We start from the raw sequence: 14,082 nt of genomic DNA, 5'->3' as shown, positions 1-14,082 counted from the left end.
AATCTTACTAGTGTCCACTTTGTAACATACCTCATGTTTGGAAAACCAGACTCTTGACCACACCTTAATTCAACATCATTTTCCTTTCTGCAGAACTGCTTTTCTTATTCAGGAAAAGGACATATGTGGGTGGACCTCAATTAGATAGCTTCAACAATTCTCCAGGCAATGGGCTTTCACAATAGCATTCACTATACCTGTCATCAAATACTGGCACTTATTTGTCTTGCAATGAGAGAATTGCCTTTTATTCTTAACAAGCAGGCAACTGGATCAAAGAGATTAGATTACTCAGGTGAAAAAACAAATACATAATGAGATAAACCTGTGTAGTAACTGCCTGGAAGCTTGCCATCTATTTTCCTCTCCATATCTCAAGCTTCAGAAAGACCAAGACTTTGTTTCATTCATCCTAATACTTGGAACTTTAACAGGTGCTCACTTTGTCATTTCTGAATGAGTGATACAGGCTATGTGTTTTTACTTTATAGTGAAGGTTAATGAGTTAATTCATATAAAAAGCTTAGAACGGTGTCTGATACTAAGCACTTAATTACAAAACAAGGTAACATTTAGAATAGAGATTAGAAAAGATGTCAGAAGTTTGCCTTAAACTGACCCTTAAAAAATAAGGAAAACTAGGCTGGCAATAAAGCTAAGAGGATAGAAAAGTTCTCCAGTCCACTATATGCTAAAATGAATTAATTCCAAATGACATGTATTATTTTATACAGAGAATGATGCTTATTTTAAGTCTAAGGTTATAAGATTAAAGGGATATAATCAAAGCTTGTTCGTTAAATTGAAAGTACCTCCAGATTTATTCAAGTTGGTATCCTTAGGCCTCAGTAGGCACAAGATATTATTTGCTATACTGAATCCATTCTATTATATGTGTTAATACCACACCAATATAAACATATTTAAGACAAATTTTAAACATACATATTTAACTTTATTTCATCATCATTTAAAGCTTGATTTTATAAAACAAAAAAATTAAGAGTTCTGTATCACAGGAATTTAAACAGTGGCAATACACATAGCTTTGTAGGTTCGAGTTCTACAACAAATCAAAATCAAATAATTGGAAGTGTTTTCAATATGGAAAATATACAAATGAAATAAATGGCAGAGACCTATTATGAGCAATGTTTCATTACTTGCAGGTTGTCATTAGATAATTTCAGAATCTAAACAAAGACTCTCAATATTCATACTTCTGTTGCTGTATTTTACATTTAATATCTCCCTACCTATAATCCAGAGGCAAAGTCCTTGACCAAAAGGTCTGATTTAAGAAGGCATTTAGTTTTATGGCAAAAGTTATCCATCTACAGTTACCACTTTCAAGGAATTGACAACAATGCTGATGTGATCTGCTAGTTCCCTTTTGAACAATGTGCAATAATTTATGCCAACCCTGTATCAAGTCATACAGGTAACAAAAAATGGGACAATTATGCACAGTTCAATAGATGTATAATGTTAAGTTTCCCCAGTCTAAAAATTAACCAGTGATACAAAATTTATCAACTATAGTTGACTTGGTTTCAGGAAAACCGCATCTGAGAACTACAAGTACATCACTGTCCTAATCTCATCCTCAGTCACTGGTCGGAATTTTATAGGCCACCATGCTATTTACTTTGTGGATAGTAGTAGTAAATGAATGAAGACAGACTTCCTCAGAATTGGTAATAAACTGTGGTCCCGACTCTTCCCATTATTCAAGGACAACCAAATCTTTGTATAAATCAGTAGGTCAAATGAACCTAAATTGGGGATAAGATCATTAAAGTACAATTATTTTTTGAAAGGTACAAGTATCCTTCCTCTCTCCCTCACATGTGAGCCACCTATCATGTCAGAAAAGCTAGTTTGGCTTGATCTCTAATCAGTTATATTAGCTAATTGCTTTTCTTCAATGGAAATTTTAGTACAGAAAATACTGTACTCCTTTTTACTTGATGAAAAACTCGATTGTTTTTTTTTCTTCAAAGAGAAAAGCCATTAAAGATATTTGCAGAAAGTATATAATTGATCACGAGACAGCATGAATCTAAGCCAGAGAAAAAGAACATCTTGGTTTTGTGACCGCTGTATCCCAATGCCCAGAACCATGGAAGGCATACAGTAGGCATTTAGGGTATATCTGATGAATGAAGGAGTAACTAAGCCAGAAAAGAAAGACACAGTTATACCTGTCTAAGTCTTAATTATATACAAGGAAATGTGTATAAAATAAAAGTAATGGAAGAAATTACGTCAAAATATTCAGGAGTACTGAATGAAAACTTTCATTCTTTCCCTATTCGGCACTTGTAAATAAAACACAACCAGCATCGCTTTAGATTCATGACATTTTTCTCACTTATATACCATGACATGGATAATTAAGAAAAAACTCAACAAAACTGTTAATTCTTAAAGTAATAGCTTAATCTTTCCACAACAAATCTGAACCATCATGAAGTCATATAATACTTACAAGAGACTTCCAACAGCGGCAGAAACGTCACGGTAGCTGTGATCTGTCGGATTACGGAGAGGATCTCATCCTGGATGGCCTTCTGAGACTTTCCTCTGGGTGTGCTACTGAAGAAACCAAATGAGTTGATTCATTTTAAGTTTTAACAAGTTATTTAAAACACTGGTAAGATTATTTGTTTGATTAAATGCTTCAAAACTCAAATTAAGGAATGCATTCAAAAGGAGTTTTTAAAAAACAATTATAATTTCACTTATTATTCCAGTGATTAAGGCTGATCTTAGTATCAGGTCATTAAATAACAGATGACCAGAAAACCTGCCAAGTGCTTCAAGTCAGGAAACATTCAGCATATTGTAAAATAAAGATAACAATTAGTATCTAAGATCTTTAATTGGCATAATCATTTTGGCATTTTTAGGAATACATAAATGTCTAATTCTGTAGTGCTTCAAAGAAGATGTTATATCAAGTTGTTTTTATTATTAAACATTTTCCAGGGGAGGGGCAAGATGGCGGAAGAGTAGGGTCCCCAAATCACCTGTCCCCACCAATTACCTAGATAATCTTGAAATCATCCTGAAAATCTATGAATTCGGCCTGAGATTTAAAGAGAGAACAGCTGGAATGCTACAGTGAGAAGAGTTCGCACTTCTATCAAGGTAGGAAGACGGGGAAAAAAGAAATAAAGAAACAAAAGGCATCCAAGGGGGAGGGGCCCCGCAAGGAGCCAGGCGAAGGCCAGGGCGAGTGTCCCCAGGACAGGAGAGCCCAGGCCCAGAGAAGCAGGAGCTTCACCAATCTTCCTGGGCAGAAAGGCCTCGCAGGGAGTTGGAGCAGGACCCCAGAAAGGCGGGGATGCCCGCAGGCTCCGTGGGACACTACCAGAGCAACTGCGCCCCGGGGAGAGTGTGCTGAGCTCCATAAAAGGGCTGCAGCGCAGACACAGCTCGACCCGGGAGCAGCTCACAGGGGCTAGGGCCACAGTTCCGCAGAGAGGCGGCTGTGTGGTGGGAGCACAAATCCAACAGCACAGGCCCAGGAGCACAGGGCGCCAGGGACACAGCCCAGGATCCGGCCTCCTCCCGGGACAGGCAGAGGCCAGGAGGGTCCAGGATGGGAAGGACGCTCCTGCCCCAAGCTGAGCAGATCAGCGGCCCCGACCCCGGAGCATCCAGGCCCCAGCAGATGGAGAGCTCCGTAGTTACTTCAGGAGCTGACTCCAGGGCTCCAGAGCAGGCCGCTGCCACTGCAGGTGTTTCTTCTGGGGCCTCAAGGGGTAAACAAGCCCCTCTGAGCCCTGCACCAGGCAGGGGGTAGAGCAGCTCCCCCAAGCGCTAACACCTGAAAATCAGCACAACAAGCCCGTCCCCCAGAGACCAACTAGACGGACAAGTTCCAGGGGAAGTCAAGGGACTTAAAGTATACAGAATCAGAAGATACTTCCCTGTGTTTTTGTTTGTTTGTTTGTTTGTTTTTGTTTTTTTTTTTGTTTTTGTTTTTGTTTTTGTTTTGCTTTTTGAATTTTATTTGTTTCCCTTGGCCTTTTTTTCCCTTCTTTTTCTTTCTCTTTTTCCTCTTTTTTTCTTCCTTTTTTCGTTTTTCTTTTTCTCTTTTCTTTCCTCCTTTCTCTCTTCTCAATTTCTCCTTTTCCCAATACACCTTGTTTTTGGCCACTCTGCACTGAGCAAAATGACTAGAAGGAAAACCTCACCTCAAAAGAAAGAATCAGAAACAGTCCTCTCTCCCACAGAGTTACAAAATCTGGATTAGAATTCAATGTCAGAAAGCCAATTCAGAAGCACTATTATACAGCTACTGGAGGCTCTAGAAAAAAGCATAAATGACTCAAGAGACTTCATGACTGCAGAATTTAGACCTAATCAGGGAGAAATTAAAAATCAATTGAATGAGATGCAATCCAAACTAGAAGTCCTCACGACGAGGATTCAGAGCTGGAAGAAGGAGTGGGTGACATAGAAGACAACAAAGAGGGAAACAGAGGAAAAAAGAGACAAACAATTAAAAGACCATGAAGATAGATAAACGGAAATAAACGACAGCCTGAGGAAGAAAAACCTACGTATAATTGGGGTTCCCGAGGGCGCCGAAAGGGACAGAGGGCCAGAATATGTATTTTAACCAATCATAGCTGAAAACTTTCCTAATCTGGGAAGGGAAACAGGCATTCAAATCCAGGAGATAGAGAGATAGAGAGATCTCCCCCTAAAATCAATAAAAACAGTTCAACACCTCGACACTTAATAGTTAAGCTTGCAAATTCCAAAGATAAAGAGAAGATCCTTAAAGCAGCAAGAGACAAGAAATCCCTGACTATTATGGGGAAGAGTATTAGGGTTACAGCAGACCTCTCTACAGAGACCTGGCAGGCCAGAAACGGCTGGCAGGATATATTCAGGGTCCTAAATGAGAAGAACATGCAACCAAGAATACTTTATCCGGCAAGGATCTCATTCAGAATAGAAGGAGAGATAAAGAGCTTCCAAGACAGGCAGGCACTGAGAGAATATGTGACTTCCAAACCAGCTCTGCAAGAAATTTTAAGGGGGACTCTTAAAATTCCCCTTTAAGAAGAAGTTCAGTGGAACAATCCACAAAACAAGGACTGAATAGATATCATGATTACACTAAACTCCTATCTTTCAATAGTAACTCTGAACGTGAATGGGCTTAATGACCCCATCAAAAGGCACAGGGTTTCAGACTGGATAAAAAAGCAGGACCCACCTATTTGCTGTCTACAAGAGACTCAGACAGAAAGACACCTACAACCTGAAAATAAAAGGTTGGAGAACCATGTACTACTCAAAGGGTCCTCAAAAGAAAGCAGGGGTAGCCATCCTTATATCAGATAAACTAAAGTTTTTCCCAAAGACGGTAGTGAGAGTTGAAGAGGGACACTATATCATACTTAAAGGATGTATCCAAGAAGAGGACTTAACAATCCTCAATATATATGCCCCGAATGTGGGAGCTGACAAAACTATCAATCAATTAATAACATAAATTAAGACATATTTAGATAATAATATACTTGGTGACTTCGATTTAAGGCTTTCTCCACTGGATAGGTCATCTAAGCACAATATCTCCAAAGAAACAAGACCTTTAAATGATACACTGGACCAGATGGATTTCACAGATATCTACAGAACTTTACATCCAAACTCAACTGAATACACATTCTTCTCAAGTGCACATGGAACTTTCTCCAGAATAGACCACATACTGGGACACAAATCGGGTCTGAACCGATACCAAAAGATTGGGATCGTCCCCTGTATATTCTCAGACCATAATGCCTTGAAATTAGAACTAAATCACAACAAGAAGTTTGGAAGGACCTCAAACACGTGGAGGTTAAGGACTATCCTGCTAAAAGATGAAAAGGTCAACCAGGAAATTAAGGAAGAATTAAAAAGATTCATGGAACCTAATGAGAATAAAGATACAATCGTTCAAAATCTTTGGGATGCAGCAAAAGCAGTCCTGAGGGGGAAATACATCAGAATACAAGCATCCAGTCAAATACTGGAAGGAATTCAAATACAAAAGCTAACCTTACACATAAAGGAGCTAGAGAAAAAACAGGGAATAGATCCTACACCCAGCAGAAGAGAGTTAATAAAGATTCGAGCAGAACTCAATGAAATTGAGAACAAAAGAAATGTGGAACAGATCAACAAAACCAGGAGTTGGTTTTATGAAAGAATTAATTAAGATAGATAAACTATTAGCCAGACCTATTAAAAAGAAGAGAGAGAAGACTCAAATTAATAAAATCATGAATGAGAAAGGAGAGATCACTACCAACACCAAGGAATTAGAAACGATTTTAAAAACATATTATGAACAGCTATACGCCAATAAATTAGGCAAACTGGAACAAATGGACGCATTCCTGGAAAGCCACAAACTACCAAAACTGGAACAGGAAGAAATAGAAAACCTAAACAGGCCAATAACCAGGGAGGAAATTGAAGCAGTCATCAAAAACCTCCAAAGACACAAAAGTCCAGGGCCAGATGGCTTCCCAGGGGAATTCTATCAAACGTTTAAAGAAGAAACCATACCTATTCTACTAAAGCTGTTTGATAGAAAGAGATGGAGTACTTCCAAATTCGTTCTATGTGGCCAGCATCACCTTAATTCCAAAAGCAGACAAAGATCCCACCAAAGGGGAGAGTTCCAGACCAATATCCGTGATGAACATGGAAGCAAAAATTCTCAACAAGATACTAGCCAATAGGATCCAACAACACATTAAGAAAATTATTCGCCATGACCAAGTAGGATTTTTCCCCGGGACAGAAGGCTGATTCAACACTCATAAAACAATCAATGTGATTCATCATATCAGCAAGAGAAAAACCAAGAACCGTATGATCCTCTCATTAGATGCAGAGAAAGCATTTGACAAAATACAGCGTCTATTCCTGATCAAAACTCTTCAGAGTGTGGGAATAGAGGAAACAGTCCTCAACATCTTAAAAGCCATCTACGAAAAGCCCACGGCAAATATAATTCTCAATGGGGAAGCACCGGGAGCCTTTCCCCTAAGATCAGGAACAAGACAGGGATGTCCACTCTCACCACTGCTATTCAACATAGTACTGGAAGTCCTAGCCTCAGCAGTCAGACAACAAAAAGGCATTAAAGACATTCAAATTGGCAAAGAAGAAGTGAAACTCTCCCTCTTCGCCGATGACATGATACCCTACGTAGAAACACCAAAAGCCTCCACCCAAAGATTGCTAGAACTCATACAGCAATTTGGCAGTGTGGCAGGATACAAAATCAATGCCCAGAATTCAGTGGCATTTCTATACACTAACAATGAGACTGAATAAAGAGAAATTAAGGAGTCAAACCCATTTACAATTGCACCCAAAAGCATAAGATACCTAGGAAGAAACCTAACCAAAGAGGTAAAAGATCTATACCCTAAAAACTATAGAACACTTCTGAAAGAAATTGAGGAAGACACAAAGGGATGGAAAAATAGTCCACGCTCATGGATTGGCAGAATTAATATTGTGAAAATGTCAATGGTACCCAGGGCAATTTACACGTTTAATGCAATCCCTACCAAAATACCATGGACGTTCTTCAGAGTGTTAGAATAAATTATATTAAGATTTGTGTGGAATCAGAAAAGACCTCATATAGCCAGGGGAATTTAAAAAAAAAAACCATAGCGGGGGGCATCACAATGCCAGATTTCAGTTTGTACTACAAAGCTGTGGTCATCAGGACAGTGTGGTACCAGCACAAAAACAGACACATAGATCAATGGAACAGAATAGAGAACCCAGAAGTGGACCCTGAACGTTATGGTCAACTAATATTCGATAAAGGAGGAAAGACTATCCATTGGAAGAAAGCCAGTCTCTTCAATAAATGGTGTTGGGAAAATTGGACATCCACATGCAGAAGAATGAAACTAGACCACTCTCTTGCACCACACACAAAGATAAACTCAAAATGGATGAAGGATCTAAATGTGAGACAAGACTCCATCAAAATCCTAGAGGAGAACACAGGCAACACCCTTTTTGAACTCGGCCACAGTAACTCCTTGCAAGATACATCCAGGAAGGCAAAAGAAACAAAAGCAAAAATGAACTATTGGGACTTCATCAAGATAAGAAGCTTTTGCACAGCGAAGGATACAGTCAACAAAACTAAAAGACAAGCTACAGATGGGAGAAGATATTTGCAAATGACGTATCAGATAAAGGTCTAGCATCCAAGATCTGTAAAGAACTTCTTAAACTCAACACCAAAGAAACAAACAATCCAATCATGAAATGGGCAAAAGACATGAACAGAAATCTCACAGAGGAAGACCTGGACATGGCCAACATGCACATGAGAAAATGCTCCGCATCACTTGCCATCAGGGAAGTACAAATCAAAACCACAATGAGATACCACCTCACACCAGTGAGAATGGGGAAAATAAACAAGGCAGGAATCCACAAATGTTGGAGAGGATGGGGAGAAAAGGGAACCCTCTTACACTGTTGGTGGGAATGTGAACTGGTGCATCCACTCTGGAAAACTGTGTGGAGGTTCCTCAAAGAGTTAAAAATAGAGCTGCCCTATGACCCAGCAATTGCACTGCTGGGATTTACCTGATAAATTCAGATGCAATGAAATGCCGGGACACCTGCACCCCAATGTTTCTAGCAGCGATATCCACAATAGCTAAACTGTGGAAGGAGCCTTGGTGTCCATCGAAAGATGAATGGATAAAGATGTGGTTTATGTATAAAATGGAATATTACTCTGCCAATAGAAATGACAAACACCCACCATTTGCTTCAACGTGGATTGAAGTGGAGGGTATTATGCTGAGTGAAGTAAGTCAATCGGAGTAGGACAAACATTATAAGTTCTCATTCATTTGGGGAATATAGATAAGAGTGAAAGGGAATATAAGGGAAGGGTCAATAAATGTGTGGGAAATATCAGAAAGGGAGACACAACTTACTTACTCCTAACTCTGGGAAACGAACTAGGGGCGGTGGAACGGGAGGAGGGCGGGGTGGGCGTGACTGGGTGGTGGGCACTGAGGGGGGCACTTGACGGTATGAGCACTGGGTGTTATTCTGTATGTTGGTAAATTGAACACCAATAAAAATAAATTATTTAAAATAATAAAATAAACATTTTCTAAAATAGACCAAAGGCTTCAGGAACAAAGTACATTTCATTATGAGAGAGAGTTCTGAGTTTACAGGTAAGCATGCCTTGGACAATGCTAAGAATTAGCATATAATGAGGGGGCATTTCCCATCCAGAGGATCTAAGAACTTCAGTTCAGAGTGTCTTAGGAAGTTCATAGCATTAAATGAAATACAGTAGAGCTGCATATCAAGCTAGGAGAACGTCTAGGATAATACTTCATGGTTAAAAGTACCTTGACACAATCCATTAAATGGGCCACCTAATACATCCTAATACACCTAATACATAGCTTACATATAGCACCATAAATACTAACGGTTGAAATTCATGGATTTTAGACTAAGGGCAGTTATGTTAAAAGTACACTATACAAGTCCATAATAGGCATGACTCTTTTGTGAGCACAGTTTGTGAGTCTTATTCTTCTCCACAGGAGATCTAACATAATTACAAACAAACTACCTTATACGAAACTAGTTCAATTTGGTTAGAACTCATTTAGTCAAGAAAACAAGTTTTGGGAAAAAAATCATGAAAATGGAAGCAGTTTAATTCATACTTACCTGTCATCTTTTGCAGTCTTGTCGCACTCAATGTCAACCTGCCACCTTTCAAGGACTTCACTGCTTTCATTATTTGAGATGAATACCACCAGCTTCTGAACTGAACACTTGTATAACCAATCTGCAATACAGAACAAGGCATCTGTTTTGGTTCACTGCATTACAAAGTAACTCTTCCCAGGTCTCACTTTCTACCCTTAGCAAATCCTACCACTGGTATTTTGGAACTCCTCCAACCTGTACAGAAAACTTGCCTCACGATAACCTAGCTCCCGTTTTCCAATTCTCAGTATCCATAGCAGATGTAGTTAGTACTGAATGCTAAGCACAGAGTAGTGAACATGCAGTATACTGTAATCCAAGGTAAATTGCAGAAGATGAGCATTAATCTAATCATTACAGCAATGAATGTAAATTTTTAATTGTACTAAGTGCTAAGAAGGTGCAGTATGTGATCCAATGAGAGAATATAGGAAAATTTGACTCAGGGAATTCTCACTTGACTTCAGTTCTACAAGTAAATACCATTAAATATGCAAAAGGTTACAGAAAAGGGTACAGGTCTAAAATACTGGAAACCAAAAAGTATCTGACCAGAGGATTGAAAGGGTAATACAGATACAGTTAAGAAAGGGAGAATGGGGGATCCCTGGGTGGCGCAGCAGTTTGGCGCCTGCCTTTGGCCAGGCGCGCGATCCTGGAGACCCGGGATCGGATCCCACATCAGGCTCCCGGTGCATGGAGCCTGCTTCTCCCTCTGCCTGTGTCTCTGCCTCTCTCTCTCTCTGTGACTATCATAAATAAAAAATAAATAAATAAAAAATTTAAGAATTATTAGATATGCCACAAAAAGCCAAAACAGAAAAAAAATCATTTGGATTTCATCAAAATTAATAACTTTAAAAAAAAAAAAGAAAGGGAGAATAAACAAGGTCGGTTTGTGCAAGATACATAGGGGTCAGACCACACAAGGTCACATGGGCTAAATTAAAGAACTTATACTTCAAGAACCAGGGAAGTCATTACTGTGTCTGAAGCAGGGTGTGATGTGATTAAACTTATATTTCAGAACTATCCTTTTGGCTGTGATGTGTGGAAAGTAGAGTGGAAGTAAAGAGAGGATCTAGGGATGCTAATTGATTAGTAATTCAAGCAAGAGGTACTGAAGGCTTATAGAAGGATAAATTGGGAGAGATGGATCAGTATAGGTAGAGTGAAGAGATTTCGTGGTTAAAATTGTTAAGATTTATTGGATACTTATGAGACTAAGAAAGAGGAAATACTCAGGGATAGTTCCCAACTTTCTGGTTTATACCACTGGTTGGAGGGTTGATCCATTCATTGAGAGAAAGAGAATGGGAATGAGACATGATGCTTACAATTTTATAAGGTTTTATTTTTCTTCTTTTTTAAAGATTTTATTTATTTATTCATGACAGAGAGAGAGAGAGGCATAGAGAGAGAGGCAGAGACACAGGCAGAGGGAGAAGCAGGCTCCATGCAGGGAGCCTGATGTGGGACTCGATCCCAGGTCTCCAGGATCATGCCCTGGGCTGAAGGCAGTGCTAAACTGCTGAGCCATCCAGGCTGCCCTAAGGTTTTATTTCTAAGTCATCTCCACACCCAATGTGGGGCTGGAACTTACAACCCAAGATCAAGAGTTGCATGCTCTACTGACTGAGCCAGCCAGGACCCCCTTAAATTTAGTTTTCAAGTATCACTAGGATAGCCACATGTGGATATCAAGGGAGCCACTTACTATATGAGCAAAGAGAAGACTTGGGTTGGATGTATGTTTGTGAATCAACTACACAAAGATTGTTAGTAAAGTTATGTATGTGTCAGAAGTCATCTTAGAGATTATAATAAGGGGGCCTCATAATGAGCCCTGAATTAATCTTGGAACTTGGGATAATATACTCAAGAATACACAGTTGTTGTTTTCTTTCAAGAGACACAAACAATCTTGTAATATTTAGGACTTGTGGGCCCCCTAGGTCTCTTGCGTAGTCTTTTAAAAACTAGCCTTTCAAAATCTGAAAACACTCAGTTTGCAGGTAGTACAAAAATAGGCCACTTGTTGGATATGTGCCCTCAGGCTTGCAGACCCCTCGACAAAAAACAACCTTTTCTCAATTTTGCTCTGAAAAGGAAGAGATTGGGTAGTCACTTAAAGATCTGGGGTGGGTGGACATTTTTTTCTTTTAAAACTGAAGACAAATGAAACCAATGAAAATATCTCAAAAGAAAGAAGTCAGAAATACCAGAGAAGAACTAGGGTAGAGTCCTTAAGAAGGCTAGAGGGATGGGGATTCAAAGAGATTGAACAATTTGCCTCTAAGAAGAGCAATTCCTCCATTCTAACTAAAATAAAAGGGACAAATTAAATAGGAAGGTGTACATACAACCGAGGTGAAATGTCATCAGTGTAGTCTTAAAGGAGACAACCTAAAAGCCAGTAACTTAGGCAGGGTTTGCTTCTTCATCAAATTAAGGTGACATACATTCTTAGTTACTTCTATGTTGCAGGCTAAGTAATCTGAGTATCGCCCTGGGTGATTTAGCCCTGAAGATGATAAAAATATAATTAATAGAATTTTAAAAATAAAGCCTCTTGAAACAATATATATATATATATATATATATATATATATATATATATATGACTTAGGAATAAAAAAATACTATAATGTTTTTTTTTGTTTTTGTTTTTTGGAACTAGCTTTGGAAGGTCAAATGAGGAGCCAGGGAGAAACATCCTATAACACAGAAAAATTAGAAGTGAGAATCCTAAGTAGAGAAAAACATGGGGGAAAAAGAGACAGAATAGATGGAGAACAAGTATTCAGGAATTTCTTGAGCTACGGAAAAACAAGGAGTGTTCAGATAGAAACGGCTAACTTACAGGCAGGATTTTAACAAAGACAAATGAAGAAAGTAAGACATTAAAAAACTTTATTGGGTACTCTATTAGTAGTATTTTTTTAAGTTTAGTTCCCAGGCTGGATCCAATTTCATTTTCTTTTATCTTAAAATAATGACGGTTTTAAACTCTAGGCAGCTATAGAAAATATGTCATGTAAAAATATATAGTGGATTTCTCTCCAATAATAAACATCATCATAGTTATGTAAAATTCCAACTTGTTCCACCTGGCTACACGAACTGCAAAAATCACTTCAAAAAGAGTTGATAGAGATTGTTTTGTGAAGCCAGATCAGATTCCTAACATCAACGTATTTAACCCACTCAAAATGTGGTAGGGAAGAGTGGAGTTTCTTTCAATTTATTATTTCCTTCCTTCCGAAGGAGAATCGCTATATTTGAGATTGCAGTGTTTTACACCTCTTTGTATAGAGCTGAAAAATGAACACCAAGATGCCAGAAAGTAGGGTCCAAGAAGGCCTGCGAAACTCAAATTGGTTTTCAACAATTAAATACCTTTCACTTGTTCCACTACATTACTGAGTTATTTTATGAGCTCAGGATCTGTTGTTATAAGCAAGGTGAATCCGTATTTCTGCACTCTGGTAGAGGTTTCAGGTGGCCACGCTGATATAAAATGCTGTTGATGCCAAATGCTGAAAACAAAAGGAATGTCAAAGTTATTTCCACTTTGTAACTCTGGAAAATAAAACCTATTTAGATGTGGCTTCGGTTTCATTCATGGCATCAAACTGAAAAAGCCTAAATGTGCGTTTGTGGGTGTCTCGCTGAAAGCAGAGTAGGTGAAAAGTGCCACTGAAAATCCTTAAAAATGTTGCTTCTAAATCAAAAGAACACGATACGTGGTTTTATGCGGAAAGAAAAATGCCAAACTGCATTAACCTAGCGTCAAAGTAGAACTACAAGCTCACGGTAATGCAAGCCCCAATTCAGGTTATGTGATCACAGGGTGTCCAAATAGGCTTTTGTGTCTGGATTAGCAATTGACTGATTAACCGGTCCAATGCTCCAGAGCAAGCCTCTCCCTCACTTTTCCCTCCTCTTCTCCTGCCAGAGTCTATCAGAGGGTGCAAACATGGCCTGGTCCAGGACAGAGTTTCCTAAATCCAGTCCATCGCCCTCAGTGCTGGAATCAAAGCTTGGTGGATGGGCTGTGCAAAATGTACTGGGGCTCCACCCGCTCGGGGCGGTGCCGGCCGGCCGGGCTGGGAAGCCTGTGGGATCCGCAGTTTAAAGCAAGGCTGCTGGGAGGGGCCGGCGCGAGGCAGGCCTGGGCAGCACCTGGGCTTCCCGCTGCCCCAGGAGCAAGGCGCCTAGATTAGATTCTCCAGCCAGGCGGGCGCTGGAGCAGAGCCGCCCCACCGCCAC

The 14,082-nt window shown here is 39.4% G+C and overlaps 1 long non-coding RNA gene across 1 annotated transcript; it reads right to left on the bottom strand.

Moving 5' to 3' along the window:
- Positions 1 to 997: 997 nt before the first annotated feature.
- Positions 998 to 13,832, bottom strand: LOC140598534 (uncharacterized). Its single transcript, XR_012000972.1, has 4 exons — positions 13,210 to 13,832; positions 9,769 to 9,889; positions 2,492 to 2,598; positions 998 to 1,775 (listed from the first exon to the last, which is right to left on the bottom strand). It is a non-coding gene; the product is annotated as an uncharacterized lncRNA (long non-coding RNA).
- Between the last annotated feature and the right edge of the window lie 250 nt (positions 13,833 to 14,082).

This window comes from Vulpes vulpes, chromosome 4, assembly GCF_048418805.1.
Source record: "Vulpes vulpes isolate BD-2025 chromosome 4, VulVul3, whole genome shotgun sequence".
NCBI classification, from domain to species: Eukaryota; Metazoa; Chordata; class Mammalia; order Carnivora; family Canidae; genus Vulpes; species Vulpes vulpes.
The sequence above is the reverse complement of the archived record's forward strand: the minus strand, read 5'-3'. Positions and strand labels throughout refer to the sequence as shown.